Here is a 22,931-nt window from a genome sequence, read left to right as displayed (position 1 = left end):
AATAAAATGAGTAAAATGGAATGGGTTGAAAGAAGTGTTGAAATGTAAAATTAATTAACAGGTGAACAATCTGCAATAACTACAGGACCAACAATAAAGTAATTAACACTTTAAATTAAGTTATTAAACAATCAGATACACAGATATAAGAATCTTAGAGACGTTTAATGTTGTGTAGTAAAATACATTTTATGCCCTGTAATACATATTTTCTCTATTTTCTCTCTGCATGGCTGGCCACAAATTCTACAACATCAGCACCATCTGCAGACACAAGTATGACTAAAACAGGTAAATCAAGAAATTGAAAAAGTAAATTAGTAAAATGAATCCTGTACTGAATATAACTCTGGTGTTGTTTTAATTTTTTACTTTGTCTTCCAATTGTTCTTAAAGAGATTCTTTTGGTGTTGATGATAGCTGTTCCGTCCGTCCTCGTCCTCATCATCATCATCATCATCATCACCTGCTGTACTTGCAGACGAAGATTTAAAAAACAAGGTAAATAAAGTCTGACCTGAAAATTTACAATCACACTAAATCTTGATGAATACAAGAAACATGCTCATAAATTTAAATGAACATGGTACTTAATAAAATAAAAGGCATTCATGTGTATATGAGTGCAACATATTGAATTTAATTTCAGACATTAGAAATAATCTCAGAATATTTTTTCCCAGTCATCATACACTTCCATAAACAGATCAAATTAACTCATTACACTGAAATGATGAAATAACAATTTTAATGCAGTAATGCAATGATGTCATGCTCCACCACTGTGTGTGTTTGTGTTCCACAGAAGAACAAAAATACGCAGTCTACGAAGATATTCAGGATGGAGGATTGATACCTACAAATCGTGAGAAGTGTTCTTTTTTTAAATGACAACTTCCTCTTTCTATTCTCATCGAGACTGTTCTAAAATTAAATCCTATGCTGTGCTTTCTATGCTGTTCCCATTGTGACCTTTAAATCACTCATCTGTAACTGAGAGGAGCTCGTAGCATTACAAGTGTTGGTTCATGTTGTACACAGGTGGGGGAGCTCCAGTCCTCTGCAATGAGGCCAACCTGGAAGTAACTTAGAACTGCATTCTATAAAAAGGCCAACAGGGGGGCGACCGTCTCTATACAAGTCAATCGAGAATTCACCAACTTCTCACTTGATTTCTAACCTCAAGAAACGTTTTCAAAATGTGTTTATGGTCTCAATCGCTAGTTTAAAGCCTTCTTCAATGCAGTATGATGTTCATTTGGGACATTTTGGCCTCCCTGATTTTATATTTGACGATAAAGCAGGGTATGCATTAGTGCGTGGCTGCGTCATGATTGACAGGTTGATTGATTCACAGGTTCAGGAGTGCGGACAGATAGACTGTATGGAAATAGCTATGAACTTGTTTCACACCGGCAGTTTTCTGTTTGTGGTTATAATTAGTCTTAACAGCTAGACCAGTGGTTCTTAACCTGGGTTCGATTGAACCCTAGGGGTTTGGTGAGTCGGTCTCGGGGGTTCGGCAGAGCCTCATTTTTTTTGAAAATGACATGAGAGTGGCACTTGCCAAGGTGAAGCCACGCATATCTGAACTGGTCTCTCAAAGGCAACAGCAGAAGTCACACTGATTTGCAGGTGTGTAATTTGTTGTGAGTTTATGCATTGTGTTGGCTTTGTTCTTTGAACAAGGTGATGTTCATACACGGCTCATTTTATGCACCAGTAAAAAAACATATCTATGTCTTGAATTTGAAAAAAATCATATTTTATTTTTCACTAAAGAGGGGTTTGGTGAATGCGCATATGAAACTGGTGGGGTTCGGTACCTCCAACAAGGTTAAGAACCACTGAGCTAGACTGTAGACTGTGGTAGGTAGGCGTGCAATTTCCTTGAGATCCAGCCCTCGCAACCTCCCCCACTCCGTCCTCTTGCTCCTCCGGATGCCCATATAAGTGAAATCCGTGTTCTTTTTTCCCCCCGAAATGCACCTCAAATTTTCAAGATGGAGCTGCTCAGATCCGATTCCATTGGCCTCAAAGCAGCAGTCCACAAACCAATGGGTGACGTCATGACTGTTATGTCCATTATATATATAGTCTATGGTTGTACATTATCACTATACTCAAATCACAAAGCTTCCACAGATTCTGAGACGCTTCTAAAAGCCTCTTCTCACCATCTGAATGAGAAAATAATGAATCCTCTGCACAGCAAACACCATTTCTTACCTGCTTCCTCGGGTGCAATTTAATTTCTTACTGTAATCAAATAAAGATGCCATAACAACTATTCATATCCCCAAGTCTGTTTTATATCATTTACACCTTTTTTCCTTTATATGAACATGATCTTCTATTATTTTTTTATATTTGTATTTTTCTTTCAAAAGCAAGATGACACTAGTCTACCATTTCTTCTTTTTGGCAGGTGGGAACATTTCTGGCAGACCATCAACTACAATCAACATGGCGGATCTCCCAGGTAAATGATCAAATATTTTCCCACAGCCTTTGAAACCGAACTGAAGTATTTTTGTGTGTATATTCTGTATATCCTGTAATTGTGAGATCCTTCTCATTTATACCTTCTAACTTGTAACTTGTAATCTTGTCAAAAAACGCCACAAATTTGGACGTGGAGTGCAAAGGCCTTTACCTGAAAATGTCTTTTCAATGTGTCATTAAGTCTTCGCCAGGCTTCAAGAAACAAAAACCATCCAAACAGCATCACACCTGTTATTAAAACCTGTTTCACCTTAAAATTAGATCAACTGATCAGTCACTGATGTTGATAGTCAGCTCAAAAGTTGGAATAGTGTATGAATACCTGTAGTATAAGAGGTCAGGTAGTTGTGTATAATAAATGTTTGTCTCCTGAATGTTTTAAAAGGTGAATCAAAACAAAATGATCATGCATATCACACCATCCCTGATCTTCCACCAATGGGAAACAAGACCGGTAAAGTCTGAGCTGTCATCTACATTTACAGTTTTACACTTTAACCAAATGTTATAGAGATATATCTCTGGTTATACACGTAATATATTAAATATATTTTGCTTCTTCTTACAGATACATCTCAAACTAATGAGTTGCCGTATTCCCTCATTAAGAAACCTTTCCCTGATGGTAATAAACAAGGTAAATCATTGGGTTGGAGGGTATTTATATGTTTGTAAGTATTGGAAGGTTTTTTTTAAATTAAAACACCATGTAACGTACATGTAAAAATGTATATCATTACAGTTTAACCAAATGTTATAGAGATATATATCTCTGGTTAAACACATAATATATTAATTATATTTTGCTTCTTCTTACAGATTATCCCTTGACCACCAGCATTAAGAAACCTTTCCCTGATGGTGATAAACAAGGTAAATCATGAGTTTGGAGGCTATTTATGTGTTTGTACAGTTTAACCAAAATGTTATAGAGATATATCTCTGATTACACACATAATATATTAATTATATTTTGCTTCTTCTTACAGATACATCTCCAACTAATGAGTCGACGTATTCCTTGACCACCAGTTGAATGACTAGAAGTGTTTTTTACTGAAACCCATAGTACCCAAGAACAAATAGCTAATACCTGCATGTTGTTATGTCAACATTTTGCCTCTGTTAGGTAAAAAGTAAAATTTTTGAAAGTTTGTTTATTGAAAAAAATTGGAAGAAATCCTTATTCGTAATTTTTGGAGGTCAAAACTGTTTCAGTGTGACTTTGTCCAGTGTATTATATTCTTTTTTTTAATTATAGTCCTGCAATCCTTTTAGAATAAATGTCTTTATTATTCATAATTCTAAAATATTTGTTTTTAAATAAATGTTTAAATTAAAAAAAATACCACGAAACAAAATGCTTTCATGTGTTCTGTTGCTTTGTTTGAGCTGAACCATTTCTCCTGTCGATGTATTTGTTTGTGACTTTATTAATACACATTTGTACAATACAGTAAATTTAATATTTTTTGTTCTTTCAGCATATTCACAGCATTTATTTCAGTTTTTTAAAAATCATTGTTATATGTCATTTGTGTGCTTGGAAATGAAGTTATTTCCTGTTTATATAAAACAAAACAACCCCCTGGTGAGATGGTTATATAAATATTTGAGGGTGGTTGTCATAATTATGATGAGATATTTTGTTGTTTTCTATAATCTGAGCAGTGAATGTCTGTCTGGGTGTAAATGTGCCTGTTCTATATTAATAAATCAATTTTTACCATGAAAAATGTGTCTCAATTTTTCAGCAATCATAACCCAAATATGAAGAGTCTCAGAAAGGCCACTAGATGGCGACATTGCTCCTTGCTCTAAGGCCCAACTTTCTACCAGATATCTTAAAAATAAAAGAAGTGGCCTTTGAGATATTATCATAAGTAACAGACAAACAAAGCTGGAAGACATTAACATCTATGTCATGTTCCTCATCACTGTAACCATTAACATAAACATAATGCTCTCTTTTAAATGTGAGACGCTGACTGATGAAGATGCAACACAAGTGAACTGAAAACATGTTTAATCATCTTTATGTTTACCTTCTCTCTGTTGCAGCTCGACAGATACAGACACGACACACAGCAGAAACAGAAAATCATCTCTGATCCTCCATCACACAGAAACAAGAGAAGTAAAAACCGACCGGTCAACAGTTTTCATCCACAAACAGTCATTCAGTCTATGCGGTTGTTTAGGGCCACAGCCACTAGGGGGCACACGATCAGTGGGATTTTATATTTTGCCAGCTCTTCACACTACAGTGCGGTATTTTTACATATAAATGATAAACCATTACATTCAAACCCTTCTCAAACGAGTTAACACAATGCCGATTACGCCTATCACTGCCATATAAATCTCTGTAGTTCACATTATCTTCAGTCTGTGGAACTTCTTTCTTCGTCTGCGAAGAAGCTAACTTCCGGTTAGCTATCTGCTAACTTCAGCGCAGAAGAAATAATTTAATTGTGCGGCTCTTCAAACTGTTCAGATGTTACCGGACAGATGTATAAATTCTGCTTATAGCGATACGAGTCATTTCGCGGGAGTTATATGATGTCCAAACTATTGATTTACTGTTTTACAGCTGCAGCAACGAAGTCTGTGTAACCATGGTAACTAAGATACACAGTAGGTAATGCTACGGTAAGGATGTTATAAGGACTATTAAGACTCACAGGCCTCATTAGATTAAGGTGACCAGATTTCTGAAATGAAAATCGGGGACATTTTCAATGCAGCGGTGAAAAATCATTACATTTTATCATTATGAAATAAAAAATGGGGACAAGTACTTTTTCATGTCTTTTAACCAGCTTTTATTACACAGTCAGTAGATATTGTACAGTTAGTATCGGACTGAGTTGAAGCCTTCACAGGTAGAGGTGTGGTTACAGAAACTGCACATGGTCGGCATTGCCTGTGTTTGATGGTGGGACCCAGTGTGATATCTTTTGGGGCCCAAAATCCCTGGTGGCGCCCCTGCAAAAGGTTAATAAATCAAAATGTCAGCACTCACAAATATCATGTGTCAGTAGTGAACAGCAGTGTCAAAAACACAAATATAGAATAATACATGAGAAAAAACATCTCTCTTCCAAATTTAAGAGTCATGTGCAAAGACAGCTGCCAGACCAGTAGCTAGTAAATATCATTAAGATGTAATTTAATAATAATTACCAAGTCAAAACATATAAAAAAGATGTAAGTGGATCACATAATGTGTACCACTGGAAACAAATGGGTGACATCACCAACCATCCATCCACTGAGGAAGACAACAATATCTTAGTCTTGTTAGCCTGAGTTATGATAGATTTTTTTGGTCAAAAGTGTCTACTCAACTGAATACTGAACTGATATTTATGACACAAAAGGTGGCAATCAAAAAGATAGGTGACATTACCGTGATCCCCTCATTCATCCACCTCCGCCTCAGGAGCCTGGATAGAATAAGAGCAGAGGAGAACATGAGAAAAATTGCAAGAACAGAGCCAATCAGCAAGGCTAAACATCAACAAAATGCTACTGTATTAAAATCAAAGCCTACATTTATAAAGTGCACCCACAAAAGTCACTCATCAGGGGGACAGTTCCAGTATAGAAATTGGGCTCATATATTATCTGTTTCTCCTTCTATCTCCTCTCCTCTCCTCTCTCACTTTGTCTCTCTGTCTCTCACTCTCCCTCATTCCCTCTTTCTCTCCCTCCCTCTCCTTACCTGATTTGCATATTTCTCAGACAAATGTATTTTCTTCTGGATGGCTCTGTCTTTGGCCAGCATCTCCATAAACTTATCACAAGGGAGGTTGATGTTTGTCTTTACAATAAGGATGGCCTTGATGGAAGGAACAGTGAACCTATTTCTGCTGTCTGTCCATATGTCATTCATTTGAGAGAACACCCTCTCTACTGGTGCATTACTGCCAGGTAAGCACATGACAACAGACACTAATCTTGCCAGGTTAGTGTGCGGGATGTCATTTTCTTTGAAATGAGTAAAGACTGTGCTCCATCTCTGACTGAGTGGTGTCTCAAGTTCTCTCCATTTCACGAGTGATTCCCCCTTTAGGAATTCTTGCAGGGCAGAAACTTCATCAAACAAATCATCTTCTTTGACTTTCACATTGGGGCACTTTTCCTGCAGTGTGGCTGTTGCCTTCTGGATCTCTTCGCGCAGGGGTTTGTTTTTTAAAAGGAGACAGTGCAAGTCATTTAAATTGTCTGTATGCTTTCCCCAAGCTTGCAAGTAGTTCACAGCCGTTGTGAAGAAAGATTGACTTGTTTTGAGAAAGTTTTCTCTTTCAATTGCTGCATTTTCCACAAGCTCCCCCAGCAGTCCTCTGGCCAGTACTGGAATGAAGATGTCATCACGTCTTGCTGTCAATTTTACCTCCACCTGTCTCAGTATTGCAGCTGACTCCACAGCACAGCGGTCCTGGCCTTCAAGCTTCTTGATTGTTTCACTAAATATGGCCAGATTTCCATGGGCGAAGGCAAGCCACAGCTCAGTCAGTGGATCTTCAAACATTCTTCGCAAGACAACAGGGCATTTCTCTTCAGAAAGAAAAAAGGCTTTAAGTGGTGCATACATTTTAAGCACTCTTTCTAGAGCAGGGAGCATGGACAGCCAGCGAACGTTGCTGTGTCCTAAGATGTTCTGATACTCTTGGCCAACAAATTCACAAAAGCTCTTTAATCTTTCCACCCTAACAGTGTAAATATGAAAATATCCGAATATTTTTGTGAGCAGGTACTCTACATCAATGGGAAGGGTGTCCATAGCTGTTTTGGTTGCATTATGGATGATGTGGGCAGGACAACCCAGGCCAATCACCTCCCGCTGCAGTGCATTTTTCACTTTGGTGTGGACATTGACTCTCCCCACCCTATTCAGCCCGCCAAAGTTGGTGTTTGTATTGTCAGCAGAGAATGCCACTACTTTATTTTCCAGTGAGAATTTTTCAATCACTGCCATGATCTCAGCTGCAAGTTCCTCTGCCTTTTCTCCTTTAAGTTGAACAAAATCAAGTAATTTTGTTTCTATGGACATGCTGCCATCATTAGCTTTGCAATATCTGACCATTAATGGCAGCAGCTTCACATGTCCATGATTGGATGAATCAATGGACAGGGAAACAAATTCAACCTGCACTAGATCCTGTCTTACCATACTGGTTGCCCATGGTGCGAAGATATTATTTACTATGGCTTCACCTTTGGTCCGGGCACATGAAAACTTTGGCTCATAAAGCTTCTTTGTCAGTTGTGCTGTGCAGTCCATAGAACGGTAACTATGATTATGTTTCATAGTGTGATACGCCAAGATACCCTCCTGCACAGCTAACTCGAACTCCTTTTGGGAAGGCTCTGTCTTCTTATAAAATGTGGCGATAGAGGGCGTAACAGCATTGGCAGTCAGACCTTTTTTATGTTTTTTTGTCTGCTGATGCTCCACCACAGAATATCTCCCCCCACTGGCAATTGAAAAAGAAGACTGGCAAAGGGTGCAGTGGACCACTGTATCATCTTGGCCTGGGCGACAGGGGCGTATAAATGGAAACTCTTGCTGGATTTTTTCAGTAAAATGGCATTTGCGCTTCTTTGAAAGAGCCATCTTCTCCTCTACTCTTCTTGTCTCTCGTCTCTTTTCTCTTCTCCTTCAATGCTTTTCTTTTCTTCACCCTTCTTTCTCCTCTCCTTAGCTTCACTCTGTTGTTTACTTCTTTATTTCTGCCTTTCCACACTGTTCTCCTCCTCTTCTCTCCTTCACTCTGTTGTTTACTTCTTTATTTCTGCCTTGCCACACTGTTCTGCTGCTCTTCTCTCCTTCACTCTGTTGTTTACTTCTTTATTTCTGCCTTGCCACACTGTTCTCCTGCTCTTTTCTCTTTCACTCTGTTGTTTACTTCTTTATTTCTGCCTTTCCACACTGTTCTCCTGCTCTTTTCTCTTTCACTCTGTTGTTTACTTCCTTATTTCTGCCTTGCCACACTGTTCTCCTGCTCTTTTCCTCTTCTCTCCTTCACTCTGTTGTTTACTTCCTTATTTCTGCCTTGCCACACTGTTCTCCTCCTCTTCTCTCCTTCACTCTGTTGTTTACTTCTTTATTTCTGCCTTGCCACACTGTTCTCCTGCTCTTTTCCTCTTCTCTCCTTCACTCTGTTGTTTATTTCCTTATTTCTGCCTTTCCACACTGTTCTCCTGCTCTTTTCCTCTTCTCTCCTTCACTCTGTTGTTTACTTCCTTATTTCTGCCTTGCCACACTGTTCTCCTGCTCTTTTCCTCTTCTCTCCTTCACTCTGTTGTTTACTTCCTTATTTCTGCCTTGCCACACTGTTCTCCTGCTCTTTTCCTCTTCTCTCCTTCACTCTGTTGTTTACTTCCTTATTTCTGCCTTTCCACACTGTTCTGCTGCTCTTCTCTCCTTCACTCTGTTGTTTACTTCCTTATTTCTGCCTTTCCACACTGTTCTCCTGCTCTTTTCTCCTTCACTCTGTTGTTTACTTCTTTATTTCTGCCTTGCCACACTGTTCTCCTGCTCTTTTCCTCTTCTCTCCTTCACTCTGTTGTTTACTTCTTTATTTCTGCCTTGCCACACTGTTCTCCTGCTCTTTTCCTCTTCTCTCCTTCACTCTGTTGTTTACTTCCTTATTTCTGCCTTGCCACACTGTTCTCCTGCTCTTTTCCTCTTCTCTCCTTCACTCTGTTGTTTACTTCCTTATTTCTGCCTTGCCACACTGTTCTCCTGCTCTTTTCCTCTTCTCTCCTTCACTCTGTTGTTTACTTCCTTATTTCTGCCTTTCCACACTGTTCTGCTGCTCTTCTCTCCTTCACTCTGTTGTTTACTTCCTTATTTCTGCCTTTCCACACTGTTCTCCTGCTCTTTTCTCCTTCACTCTGTTGTTTACTTCTTTATTTCTGCCTTGCCACACTGTTCTCCTGCTCTTTTCCTCTTCTCTCCTTCACTCTGTTGTTTACTTCCTTATTTCTGCCTTGCCACACTGTTCTCCTGCTCTTTTCCTCTTCTCTCCTTCACTCTGTTGTTTACTTCCTTATTTCTGCCTTTCCACACTGTTCTGCTGCTCTTCTCTCCTTCACTCTGTTGTTTACTTCCTTATTTCTGCCTTGCCACACTGTTCTCCTGCTCTTTTCCTCTTCTCTCCTTCACTCTGTTGTTTACTTCCTTATTTCTGCCTTGCCACACTGTTCTCCTGCTCTTTTCCTCTTCTCTCCTTCACTCTGTTGTTTACTTCCTTATTTCTGCCTTTCCACACTGTTCTGCTGCTCTTCTCTCCTTCACTCTGTTGTTTACTTCCTTATTTCTGCCTTTCCACACTGTTCTCCTGCTCTTTTCTCCTTCACTCTGTTGTTTACTTCTTTATTTCTGCCTTGCCACACTGTTCTCCTGCTCTTTTCCTCTTCTCTCCTTCACTCTGTTGTTTACTTCCTTATTTCTGCCTTGCCACACTGTTCTCCTGCTCTTTTCCTCTTCTCTCCTTCACTCTGTTGTTTACTTCCTTATTTCTGCCTTTCCACACTGTTCTCTTCCTCTTCTCTCCTAAACTCTGTTTACTTCTTTATTTCTGCCTTTCCACACTGTTCTCCTGCTCTTCTCCTCTTCTCTCTTTACTATCAGTTTCTCCTATACTTGTCTTCTTCCTAATCTACAACAGAGCAACATAGAGATAATATTGTAATATCATTGTAATCTAATATAACAAGTTACACCTTTACTAACATACAAAACAGTGACTCAGGGCATCAGCTAATCAGATGGCCTGCATTTATAGCTACTACAGTCATTGGTTACCCACACAGCACTGTATTCCCACACAACTATTGACTTATTATTAATTTATTTATTATTTGAACAGAGTCCTAGGTCCTTATGCCTACGGGAAAATCATATGCTACCAAAGCAGTCTTCCACCTCCCTCTCTTCCAAAACAGAGCCACATACAATGTCATCACCCGGTAATCTCATGCTAACGTTAACGTTACAGCTTCACTAATGACAGATATGAAAACAGCGTCATAATGTTAACGTTCATTCACTGACTTTTATAACGTTTCGTTAGGTCTTCAGTTCAGATAAACAATCATACTTACTTTAACGTTACATCACTTCACACACACAGCCAAGTCTACTGCCAGTTCACACAAAATAATAATAAGTTCATACACAACATACCATTCATCGCTGCCGTTGGTCTTCTTTTCTCTCCTTTTTGCCGCCTCTAGATTGTAGCTGTTGACGCTGCTGCATCTGGTCGTACGTCCTGATAACGTCTGTACGTCATACGACGTCTCCTCTGGCGATGCGTTTAATGTCTACCGTAATAACTGGTGTTTGAGTCTGTGTGCATTTTCCCCCATTCAGTGTCAAAATCGGGGACATTTTCGGGGACAGGTTTGACCGGGGACAGGTCACCCAAAACGGGGACTGTCCCCGGAAATCGGGGACGTCTGGTCACGCTACATTAGATTAACTTCATCAACTATATAAATGTGATATTTAAACACTTGTGGTATTTTAATTTTTCATAAATCATTTTAAATCTAAATGAAGAAGAGAGGAGCCTCTGCTGTCCAGGAGGGAGAGTGTGTGTTTCTATCAGCAGCTGCTCTGAACGGCTAAAGAAGAGAAAACTGGAGATGGAAAACTATCACAGTATAAAGGTTTGTTATTGTTTATTGAATCTGATTAAATGAGCTGACAGTCATTTTCTTGCATATTATTATTTTTAGCTGAAACGTTAACAGCTAACATCAGTAGGACTGTAACCTCATTTATAATTCATAACGGCTAGCTTTACTAGCTCCCAATGTTTTCTTGCAACATAAAAGTAGTGGTTTGATTTATTATTTGTATTTATTTAATTACTTTAATTCACCTACCTATCTAACCTTGTGTGTCCAAAATGCCCAAAATAGTTTCAATCTAACATTATTTTTCTGTTAAATTGTATTTCCGTAGATCATATTCTTTTAATCTTCTAGTTATACCTTATCTCAGTTTGCGCACCAATTTTTATTCTTAACTTCTTTTTTGTAATCTTGTGTTTTTCATCAGCAAACCTACAGAGGAAAGGCCTTTAAAAGTAAGCACGTCACTTTCATTTTTGAATTCAGCCTGGTTTTGACATTTTTGGGGACTTGACGTGTGGCCAGCACTGAGATCTCTTTGAAAGTTATTAAACAGTGAACTAGTTAAATTGGACTTTTCCTCCGTCATCAACCTGCAAGAGCTTTTGGGCAGATAAACATCTGTCAACCCTACGACTCGTCATAATGGAGGGGACAAAGTCTGCAGACAGAAACCACCGGACCAGGCAGTCTGACAGAAGACCAGCCGAACCCGGATCATCCTCACAGCACTGGACCTGCCACGCTCTCTGAGATCTTCCACTTGGTGTGTATACGCGTGGTTCTGAAGGACGGACAGCTGAGGCCCTCCATGGATGAAAGTAGGATCCAAATATTGCATTAATCAAGGATTGATGTCAGATTGAGTAATTAAAAATGTCTTTAAAAGTAAAACTCAGTTAAACTCATTCACCGCTATATTGAGTAATAATCATATCATATTGTATTGTAAATTCATCATCTATTCTTTGAAGTGATACAGGGGATTATTGAACAGTAGAGCCACGATGTCAGAAATTTGACTGATGAACCAATAGACTAAGTAAATACATATTTCCTCCAGAACAAGGAGGTGGTGCCCCTGATAACGAGAGCTTATAAATTTAAACATCCAAAATTTCTACATAATACTATGGTGCCCCGTGTGAGGTGGGTTTTAATGTCACTGTATTCACTTCAAAGAAGAACATGACGATTGAATCAACACCCATGGCATAAATCTGCTGTTGCTGGTTTGTGTGTGAGCATCTTTAAATCTTAAAACCTGTGAATTCATGATTTAAACTAAGCATTTGAATTGTGAAGCTGAATGAAAATGAATCTGCTTAGCCACAAGTCATCTCTCGTCTATCCGGTGGCGACAAAGTGCCAGGAGCACGTAAGTCAACTTCTGGTAGAGAAAACAATAGGAGTAGAGTCTGCAGATAAATAATAATAATGGTTCATTTTTGTAGTAACCAGTTTTACTTTTTCCATCATTAGGCTTCCATACAAACTATGAGCGCTAGTTTCCCGTGCTGCTCTCCTCATCTCCTGCTGCTGACTGTGAGATCTGAGCAGGTAGAAGCTGATAGTTCACTTATTATAACCAGGGAGCACACTGCAACAAGATTAATGATCAACACAGTGACATTATATCATTGATATGATGCGCAAAAGCGAGTCACTCTCTAGTGCACGCTGTTGCTCGCTCCAGATTCCGGGAGCATCATGGAGCCGCTATTAGGAGAGCAGGAGGTTGGGTTTTCTGCTTTTATCCTCCCCCTACTTCAGTAGCTTATGAAGGGAGGGGGCAGGTTGTGTTATGAAGCCTACACCGAAGCCAAAAGCGAAGTTATATGGTTAACTAGCGCCACTGTTGAATAACCAACTCTGCACTGCTCACCACTGACTATTGGCACTTTTCCACTATACAGTTCAAGCCCTACTTGACTCGACTCGGTTTGGTACCAGGAACCTTTTCCATTACTATAGTTCCTCCTCAACGTGAGCGGGGTTGTCATAGCAACGCTGCGTTAAATTGCCATGACTTTGTTTTCTACGCGAGACAAACAGATAAACAATGGAGGCGATGGTGTACTTGCTGCTGTATGTGTCTTTCTGTCACACACAAAGCAAGAGAAGAGAAACCAATCACTGTAACACTGTTATTGCTATTTAAAAATGCCGCCTTGTTTCCAGGTTTGAAAGTCAAAATCAAAAGTAATCCATGCTGCGGCCATTTTTCAGTTCAAGCAGTGGTCAGAGGTTAGCATAGCTTTGGTTAAGGTTAAAGAGATCTGTACTTTTGGTGCATTCCTGCAGAACTTTCTCAGCAAACCACAAACCACCTACACACTAATGAAAGTGATGCACACAAAAGCATTCAGCATCACTGTTTCTCTGTGATGACATCACATCATACGATACTGCAGATGCATTCATGACACTCTGCAGACAGCTTCAGGAAGCTTCTACATAAACTAACTATAGTAGCAGGATTTCACTCCAAATGTTCAACTTCTCAAATCCATCGGTACATGTTGGAGCTGAATCTGCATTTCTACATACACTCATCTCAAGTGTAACATCAGACATCATAAGAGTAGTCTATATCAATATAAGATCAGCTGAGTCAATGCCTTGATTTAAAAAGGTTTTATTTTAATGTTTTATCTCTCTGTTTGAACAGTAATTTAAATCCTGCTTTAGTTGCATTTGCTGTTAATATTTATTGTTATAATTTATGGTTTTGTATTGTTTTTGTGGCCTTCTTGCATTTATTGTATTCATGTGGTCAACGAAAGTAGAATACAGAGTTTTTGTCACGGTTCACCATCATGACAACGTGACTTTGATACCAGTATGGTCAGATACGTGACTGTGATGTTCTGTTGAAACCACCAAAGTCTAAATATGTCTGTTAAACATGTCTCTAACTGTGTTCACTCAAAACATGGTGGTTTGGTTTTTTTCTTTGTTTGGCAGCTCTCACTGTTCAGTTTGTTCCTGACACTTGTTGAATGTCTTTTTGTTTCTTTGCTAAACATTAGTCACTGTTTCTATCTGCTCCTCCCACAGATCACCTTTCTGTTGTTGATAGTAAGTTTACTTTGAGTTTGTGTGACCTGCTCGTTACTCTTTCAGTTATTATGTGATATAAAGAGACAGATATTTTTTTCAGGAGTTCAAACTTGAGCTACAAGAGACTAAATACTGGACTCAGACCAGGTGCATTTATAAATTCCTTCATGTACAATCCATCCATCCATCTCCCACTGCTTATCCAGGGGTGAGGCATCCTTCTCTCCGGCTCGGATGTGCCCAGAACTCCTCTAAAGGGAGGGGTCCAGGAGGCATCCCGACCAGGTCCCTAGACTACCTAAACTGGCTCCTTTGACAGCGAAGCAGAAGCAGCTCCAGATGTCTGAACTCCTGACCCTATATCTAAGGCTGAGCCCAGGCACTCTCTGGAAGAAACTCATTTTCACAGTTTGTATCCATGATCTCATTGTTTGTGTCACTACTCAAAGCTGGTGACCATAGATGAGGGTTGGGATGCAGACTGACTGGTGAATAGAGAGTTTCACCTTCAGCTCAACTCTCTCTTCACCAGGACAGTCCAGTACTACATCACTGCTGATGCTGCACCAATCAGGTCTGAGAACAGATTACATACAAGATACCCCCCCCCCCACACACACACACACACACAGTCTTACTTTTGTCACTTTTGGGGTATTTACATAGACTTACATTAATTTTCTAGAAACTTACACTGGCGCAAAAGTTTTAACAACTGGGAATATGACCTTTGTCCCCAATCAACACACACTTATGTAATAAAGTCATTTTAGGTACTTTCTAACACTGGAGCTGTATGTTTTTAACATGATCACACTCTGCTCTGACAGAGGAAACATCAGCGTTCATTAACCACAAACAGAAAAAAACTTGTCAGAAGTGACAGACCTGTGTTTGAAGCTGAGTTCCTGTTCCTCTCTCAGATAGAAACTGTGGTCACTGACTGTCTCTTCAGTCTGGTTCAGTGTGTTGGAGGATGAACATCTACAGCTGCCTGTTGGCCTTACTGCTGGCCTGTAATGTGACAGCAGGTAAGAATTTATCTCTCATCATAATAATGTTTAATAATAATGTTTTTCTTTATTTTCACTGCTGTTTTCAGGCTGTAAGAATGCAGCAGACACATATAAAGTATTTCTGGTGTTTTATGTATCGTTCATATCATAGTCTGAAGGTAAAGCTCAGTTTCTTCATACAGAGTTTAACTGATGTTCTGTGTCATTGTTTTATTGATTGCAGCCAAAACTGTTTTATAGAGATTTTAAAGCTTTGTTGGAGCACCTTCAACTTTATTATTATTATATTTGAATCAAATTAAAAGTTCTTTGTTGGTCACGTACACAAAGCTCAATACAATGAGCAGTAAAATGATGTGATTAAAAACTAGATTATTTTATAGCAGGCAAGTTAAATAATAAAGTAGAGCTCTGAGGTCTACTGACTCAGGTCAGATAGTTGAGCCCAGAGCTCTGAGATCTACTGACTCAGGTCAGATAGTTGAGCTCAGAGTTCAAACTAAACATGATGAAGCAGCTTTTACACAACTGGAACAAACTACCAGCAGAACTGAATTCATGTTTAAATCCAGGTTGAAAACTCTTCTCTTCTCCTGAGCTTATGATTGAGCTCTTTTAAAGCGCTTTACATTTTAATCTTTCATTGGCACTCTATGTCCTTTTAATGATTTTAAAGCAAATCATTATTTTATGCTGCAACCTTATATTTAATGATCTATTATAGTATTTTATTTCTCTCTTTCTATTTTTCTGTACTTTGTTTTTATTATTAGTGTGTGTGTGTGTGTGTGTGTGTGTGTGTGTGTGGGGGGGGGGGGGGGGGGGGGGGGGGTTAATTGTATGTTTTAATGTTTCTCAAATTGCATGTTTTTCTGTTTTATGTAAAGCACATTGAGTTGCCATTGTGTATGAAATGCACTATATAAATAAAACTGCCTTGCCTAAAGATAAAAACTGTAAATGATGAAAAGTAGATCAAAGATAAAATATTATATTACATATATAATAAATATAATAATATTATTATAAACATATACTAAGATAGTAAAAATGAGTGATAATATATGATCTTAAACACTTGATCACATGTTTGATGTAAAATATCCACAGACTCACACAGAGACCAGAGACTGTGACAAACAGTTTGTTACCAAGACAATAAAAACACACAGAAAACCACAAAGAGTGATGCAGTGCACTGTGACTGTGTTCAATAATATGTCAGACCCCAAAAACCTCTGACACATTTACTGATGGTGTGAATAATGTGTGAAGTTAGATGTTAAAGTGAAGTGATGCTTTAAGGTCTTCATGTTTCATGATTAGCAGTTAGCACTCGACAGCTAAATATTAATGCTGACATTCTGAAAATGGATGTTTAGTTATTATAAACTGTGTTTCTTTTGCAGAAATAATCTATCAAGGAGTCAAGGAGGGGGAGTTCGCCTCTCTGTCTTGTCCTCACTCTGTGGAGGGTAAAGTGACGTGGAGCAGAGAGATTGATGGAAGGAAAGTTGATATACTCACAATTGATGGCGACAGAGACCAAAGATTCAATGATCCTCAGAAACGATACAGTTCATTAGCAGATAAGTCACTGTTCATCATCAGTGCTGCTGTCTCAGACTCTGGAACATATTACTGTAATAAAGAACCAGCTGCTGAACTGACGGTGATCCCATCAGGTAACATCACACTCTGTTAAAGTTGTTCTGCTTTCTGCTTTCTCTTCCTGTTTCAGAGTCTCTGAGCTCAACTTTTCTTTCTCTAAACTTTGATTAAATACAAACATTAACTTATTAATGAAATGCTGCATTTCAGAGGTAAATGTGGTTTTAACTTCATTCAATTCTGAGATTAACTTCTTGTTACTGTAGTTGCTTAAATATTTCTGTGTATTTTTCTATGTTAGTATTTTTATTGTTGATGTGATTTACTTTGAGATAAAAATGTCTTTAAATTACTCTTATATATTATTATTATTTCTATTTTCCTTTAAAAGAGCTCATCTTGTTCATGCAGAGTTACAGATAACAGCTCAATTAAATCCTTTTCTCTAAAACTTTATTAAGGTACTAATAACTTACACGTGAAACATGTTATCAAAGAGCTGCTTCATAATTAAAGGACATGTTCAGACATTATTCAAGTTTGTCTAAAACCAACAGTCAGGAGCCAAAATTAACATGAAGTGTGTTTTTCTGTCTGTGATGATTCCTCCTGTTCATACTGAGCATTAGATCCTAAATAATTTACAATGGAAGTGATGGAGGACTAAATCCACAGTCCTCCTTCTGTGGAAACATGGATTTAAAAGTTGATGTGAAGCTAATATGAAGCTTCAGCGTCCAAATGAGTCAAATCTTCATCTTCTATGTTTCAACGTTACAGTGTTTTTAGTAGCAAAGTCTTTTTGTTACTATACTTCCACCACAGCTCAACAGGAAACACTAAGAGGGAATCTGATGCTAAAGAGACTGTAAATGTGTCAGATATCACTTGATATGACTAACTCACACTGTTACCATAGTAACTATAATAACTATAGTAACTCACACTGATGAAGCTCAATAGAAGCTGATCAGATACTTTATAATGACTGTGTGGACACGCTGAAGATTTAGTTCTCCATCACTTTACATTAAAGCACATTAGAAGGAGATCTTTTAATATTCAGTATGAACAGGAGGAATGATTACAGAGAGGAAAACCTCTTTACTGTTCATATAAACACCTGACTGCTGGTTTATTAATCCCAGTAAGGCAGCGAGCAGCCGACCCAACAAGTGTAAAAGTAACAGAGCTTTACTGTGATTAGTAACTGTAATATAATTACTGAATATCAGATAGTAATCCATCACACTACACATTACTGTAAATTAGTGGTGGGCCGTTATCGGCATTAACGTGAGATTCTTATCGGGCGATTAAAAAAAATATCGCCGTTAATCTATTCTCAAAGTTGGGTTGGGAGCTGGGTCTATACTACGCAAGCTATGATGACTTTCACCTTGATATTTTAGCGCGGATGTAGTGGTAGCGCGGAGATCTAGTTTGTCACCAGAAAATGTGAACAAGCTGGTCTGCCTGAGTGACTGGTGGAAGAAAGGAGAAATAGAGCTTGGACTGATTGAGACAAAGCTACTGACTGTAAACTGTTCATCACGACCTCTTATGTAGGCCTACAGTTCAAAATTCATGTTTAACTGAATAAACAGTTAGTAAACAAAAGTACATCTTATTGAACATGATTTATTTTCATCACCAATTATCATAGAACAGCTTTCTCAAGCAGTTTGTGATGCATTTTGGAGACAGGAGATGAGCCCCTGGTCTAATGTGCCACCTGGCTTGAGAAACCCGTTCTCAAAGACTTACTTTTAGTCATTATTTGGATAGCACACATAATCTGAATGCCTTCGGCAGAATTCAAATGAGCAACAAAGAAACGCAGTCACACCAAGAAACCTACAACAAAGAAACCAAGTAAGATGAAACAGATGTAAATGTTAATTTGTTAAACTGATTAAAAGTTGATCGATCTAAACAAACAGAAAGCAAAAAACATTTTAACTTATTAATCAAACAGATGCAGAGATATCAGAGCCTGGGAAACTTTTAACACTGTGTTCAAGTGAAACTGAAGTTTCTATGTGAGAAGTCGAGTTCACAACATGTTCAACATTCAAATTGTTTTTATTTATAGAGATTGAACTGTTGATGATGACTCAGCACTAATATTAAAGTAGCATCCTTCTATTTTAAATACTGTGAATCATTTTGTGACATTCAGTGAACAACTGTAGTGAAATAGATTTTCTGTCTTGTAATACACATTTTCTCTATCCTGCACAGACGGTAAAAAAACAACATCACCTACAACAACTTCTACAGCATCACCTACAACAACTTCTACAGCATCACCTACAACAACTTCTACAACATCAGCACCATCTGCAGACACAGATATGACTTCAAGAAGTAAGTGAAGAAACTCAAAAAGGAAACAAGTAGGCCTGAAATGAAAAACATGACACACAATCAATTAGCACTTTAAATTCAGTTATTAAACAAACAGATGCACAGATATAAGAGTCTTACAGAGGTTTAATGTTGTGTAGAAAAATAAATCTTCTGCCCTGTGATATATATTATTTCTATTCTACACAGATGGAAAAACATCGTCTACAACAACTTCTACAGCATCAGCACCATCTGCTGGTAGGTATGACTGTAACACATGAGTCACGTCAAGAAACCAAAAAAGAAAATGGATGAGTAAATGAGTAAACTGAGTGAAACTAGTTAGTCACTGAGAGTTTAGGAAGAACTTTACAAATAAACTTAGTGATGGATTTATGATTAGCTGGTGCAGCCGGCTCCTGTACTGAATATAAATGTTGGGATGCACTATGTTTGTTTTACATTTTTACTTTGTCTTCCACTTGCTGTTGAAGACAGGACTTTTGTTTTGGTGAAGATAGCTTTTACCTCTGTCTTCGTCATCAGCATCAGCATCAGCATCATCATCATCCCTTACTGTACCTGGAGACGATTTAAAAGACGAGGTAAATAAAGTCTGACCTGGAAATTTACAATCACACTCAATTTTGATGAATATAAGAAAGAAAATTAAACCATCAACTTTCATGTCAACATTTTGACTTTAGAAATAATCTCAGAACTTTTTTTTTTTTGTCATCTTACACTTCCATACACAGAAGAAATGACACTATAAAGATGAAAACAAACTATTTTAAACCAGAGAAGCTGTTTGTTTTTCTGTGTGACCAACGATGATGTCATGCTACACCTGCTATACTTTGGCATCAAAGTCAGTCTCAGAGTTTAAAACAGGTTATTAATAGGTGATTATTTAAAAATAATGTTATTCACTAATTTTGTTTGCCTTCCTGCTGGGACAGAGGAAGAATACCCGATCTATGACGACATTCAGGATGGAGGACTGCAACTTCAACAGCGTGAGAAATTAGAAATGTTCTTTTTTTAAATTACAACTTCCTCTTTCTGTCATGATTGAGACTGTTTTCCTATCCTACGCTGTGCTTTATGTGCTGTCACCATTGTGATCTTTAAATCATTCAACTGTTACTGAGAGGAACTTTATAACTATATTAGTACATTATCATTATACTCAAATCACAAAGTTTCCACAGCCTCTGAGAAACTTCTAAAAGTCTCTTCTCCCCATCTGAATAAAAATATAATGAATACAATGCACAACAAACACAATTTCTTTCCTGGTTCCTCAGGTGTAATTTAATTTCTTACTTTAATCAAATAAAGATGGGAGCCATAACAAACAATCACGTCCCCAAGGCTGTTTTATATCATTTACACCAACAGGATTATGTTTTATCCACTACGTGAACATTATTTTCCTTTTTTCATACATCAAATCATCTTTATGCTTCTTTTTGGCAGGTGTGGGAAGTTCTGGCGGACCTTCCACTACATACTGCATGGTGGATTCCCCAGGTAAATAATCAGATATTTTCCCACCTTTGACACCAAACTTAAGTATTTTTTGTGTTTTTCTTGGGATAGAGCGTACACTGTATAGAATTTTAAAAATGGACTTCAGTATCTTGTCACTCACTATATTGTAACTGTGAAATACTGCTGTTGTAACTGAGAGGTGTGGCTTATTTACTGTGATGATGGCTGAGTCAGTTAAGATGCAGCATACAAAGTTTTTGTCTATGCTTTAGCATTTGGTTCTGGTCTCGGTCCAAGGCGGGGAGTGATTGGTCTACTAAGCAACACAGAGCAATCAGGACACTTTCTCTTTCTGCTTGGACAGTCACACACACGTAGTCACTCACTCCAGATTCTGGGTTGTTGTATCCAATTTTTGGGCCTCAGGGAGCTGCTATAAATATGCAGTGAACTTCCAGGAGAGTTGGGATGTCTGATGTTAGCTCACAGCCTCACAGAGCTGCTAGCTGTCTTTTCATTGTGTCATTAACTCTTCGCCGGGCTTCAACAAACAAATAATCCAGCATCCAGCAAATAAACAGCATCACACCTGTTATTAAAACCTGTTTCACCTTAAAATTAGATCAACCGATCAGTCACTGATGTTGACAGTCAGCTCAAAAGTTAGAATTGTGTATGAATACCTGCAGTGTGTAAGGTCAGGTAGTTCTGTATAATAAATGTTTGTGTGTAAATGTTTTAAAAGGTGAATCAAACCAAAATGATGCCACATGTTACACCATCCCTGATATTCCACCAATGGGGAACAGAACTGGTAAAGTCTGAGCTGTCATCTACATTTACAATTTTGCAGTTTGACCAAATGTTATAGAGATATATCTCTGCTTACACACATAATATATGAACTATATTTTGCTTCTTCTTACAGATACATCTCTAACTAATGAGGTTCCACATTCCACAAGCAGAATGATCAGAAGTGTTTCTTTCTGAAACTCATAGCGCCCGAGAACAAATAACTAATACCTGCATTTTGTTACGTCGACATTTTGCTTCTGTCAGATTTCAAGTTTTGTAAAAATGTCTGAAAGTTGGTTTGTTAAAAAAAAGAAAGAAAAAGAAATGCTTTTTAATAAGTTTTGGAAATCAAAACTGTTTCAGTGGGACTTTACTATATTGTATTATTTTTTTTATGATAGTCTTTATTATTCTTAATTCTAAAATATTATAGTTTTTTAACTGAACTGATTCTCCTGTTGATGTATTTGTTTATAACTTAGCAATACACATCTGTACAATACAATGTTCATTCTGCATAATCACAGCATTTATTTCCCTTTTTTTGTTTTATTTTCTATAATCTGAGCAGTGAAAGTCTGTCTGGGTGTAAATGTGCCTGTTCTATATTAATAAATAATTTTTTTACCATGAAAAATGTGTCTCCATTTTTCCCAAATATGAAGAGTCTCAGAAAGGCCACTAGATGGCGACATTGCTCCTTGCGCTAAGGCCCAACTTTCTACCAGATATCTTGAAAATAAAAGAAGTGGCCTTTTAGATATTATCATAAGTAACAGACAAACAAAGCTGGAAGACATTAACATCTATGTCATGTTCCTCATCACTGTAACCATTAACATAAACATAATGCTCTCTTTTAAATGTGAGACGCTGACTGATGAAGATGTAACACGAGTGAACTGAAAATATCTTTAATCATTTTTATGTTGACCTTCTCTCTGTTGCAGCTCGACAGATACAGAAACAAGAGCAGTAAAAAACCGACCGGTCAACAGTTTTCATCCACATCCAGTCTGTCGGGAAACAGTCATTCAGTCTATGCGGTTGTTTAGGGCCACAACCACTAGGGGGGGCACGATCAGTGGGACTTTATATTTTGCCAGCTCTTCACACTACAGTGCGGTATTTTTACATATAAATGATAAACCATTACATTCAAACCCTTCCCAAACGAGTTAACACAATGCCGATTACGCCTATCACTGCCATATAAATCTCTGTAGTTCACATTATCTTCAGTCTGTGGAACTTCTTTCCTGAACTGGCTGGATGAATGTACGTCTGCGAAGAAGCTAACTTCCGGTTAGCTATCTGCTAACTTCAACGCCGAAGAATTAATTTAATTGTGCGGCTCTTCAGATTGTTCAGATGTTACCGGACAGATGGCTAAATTCTGTTTATAGCGATACGAGTCGTTTCGCGGGAGTTATA

General features: G+C 38.0%; 1 long non-coding RNA gene across 1 annotated transcript; it reads left to right on the top strand.

The window, feature by feature from the left end:
• The first annotated feature begins 481 nt into the window (after positions 1–481).
• On the top strand, positions 482–21,647 carry LOC128374401 (uncharacterized). The gene is made up of 5 exons (XR_008322985.1): positions 482–501; positions 806–865; positions 2,429–2,482; positions 21,445–21,513; positions 21,628–21,647. It is a non-coding gene; the product is annotated as an uncharacterized LOC128374401 (long non-coding RNA).
• The last annotated feature ends 1,284 nt before the right edge of the window (positions 21,648–22,931 follow it).

This window comes from Scomber japonicus, chromosome 15 (assembly GCF_027409825.1).
Source record: "Scomber japonicus isolate fScoJap1 chromosome 15, fScoJap1.pri, whole genome shotgun sequence".
Classification (NCBI taxonomy): domain Eukaryota; kingdom Metazoa; phylum Chordata; class Actinopteri; order Scombriformes; family Scombridae; genus Scomber; species Scomber japonicus.
The sequence above is the reverse complement of the archived record's forward strand: the minus strand, read 5'-3'. Positions and strand labels throughout refer to the sequence as shown.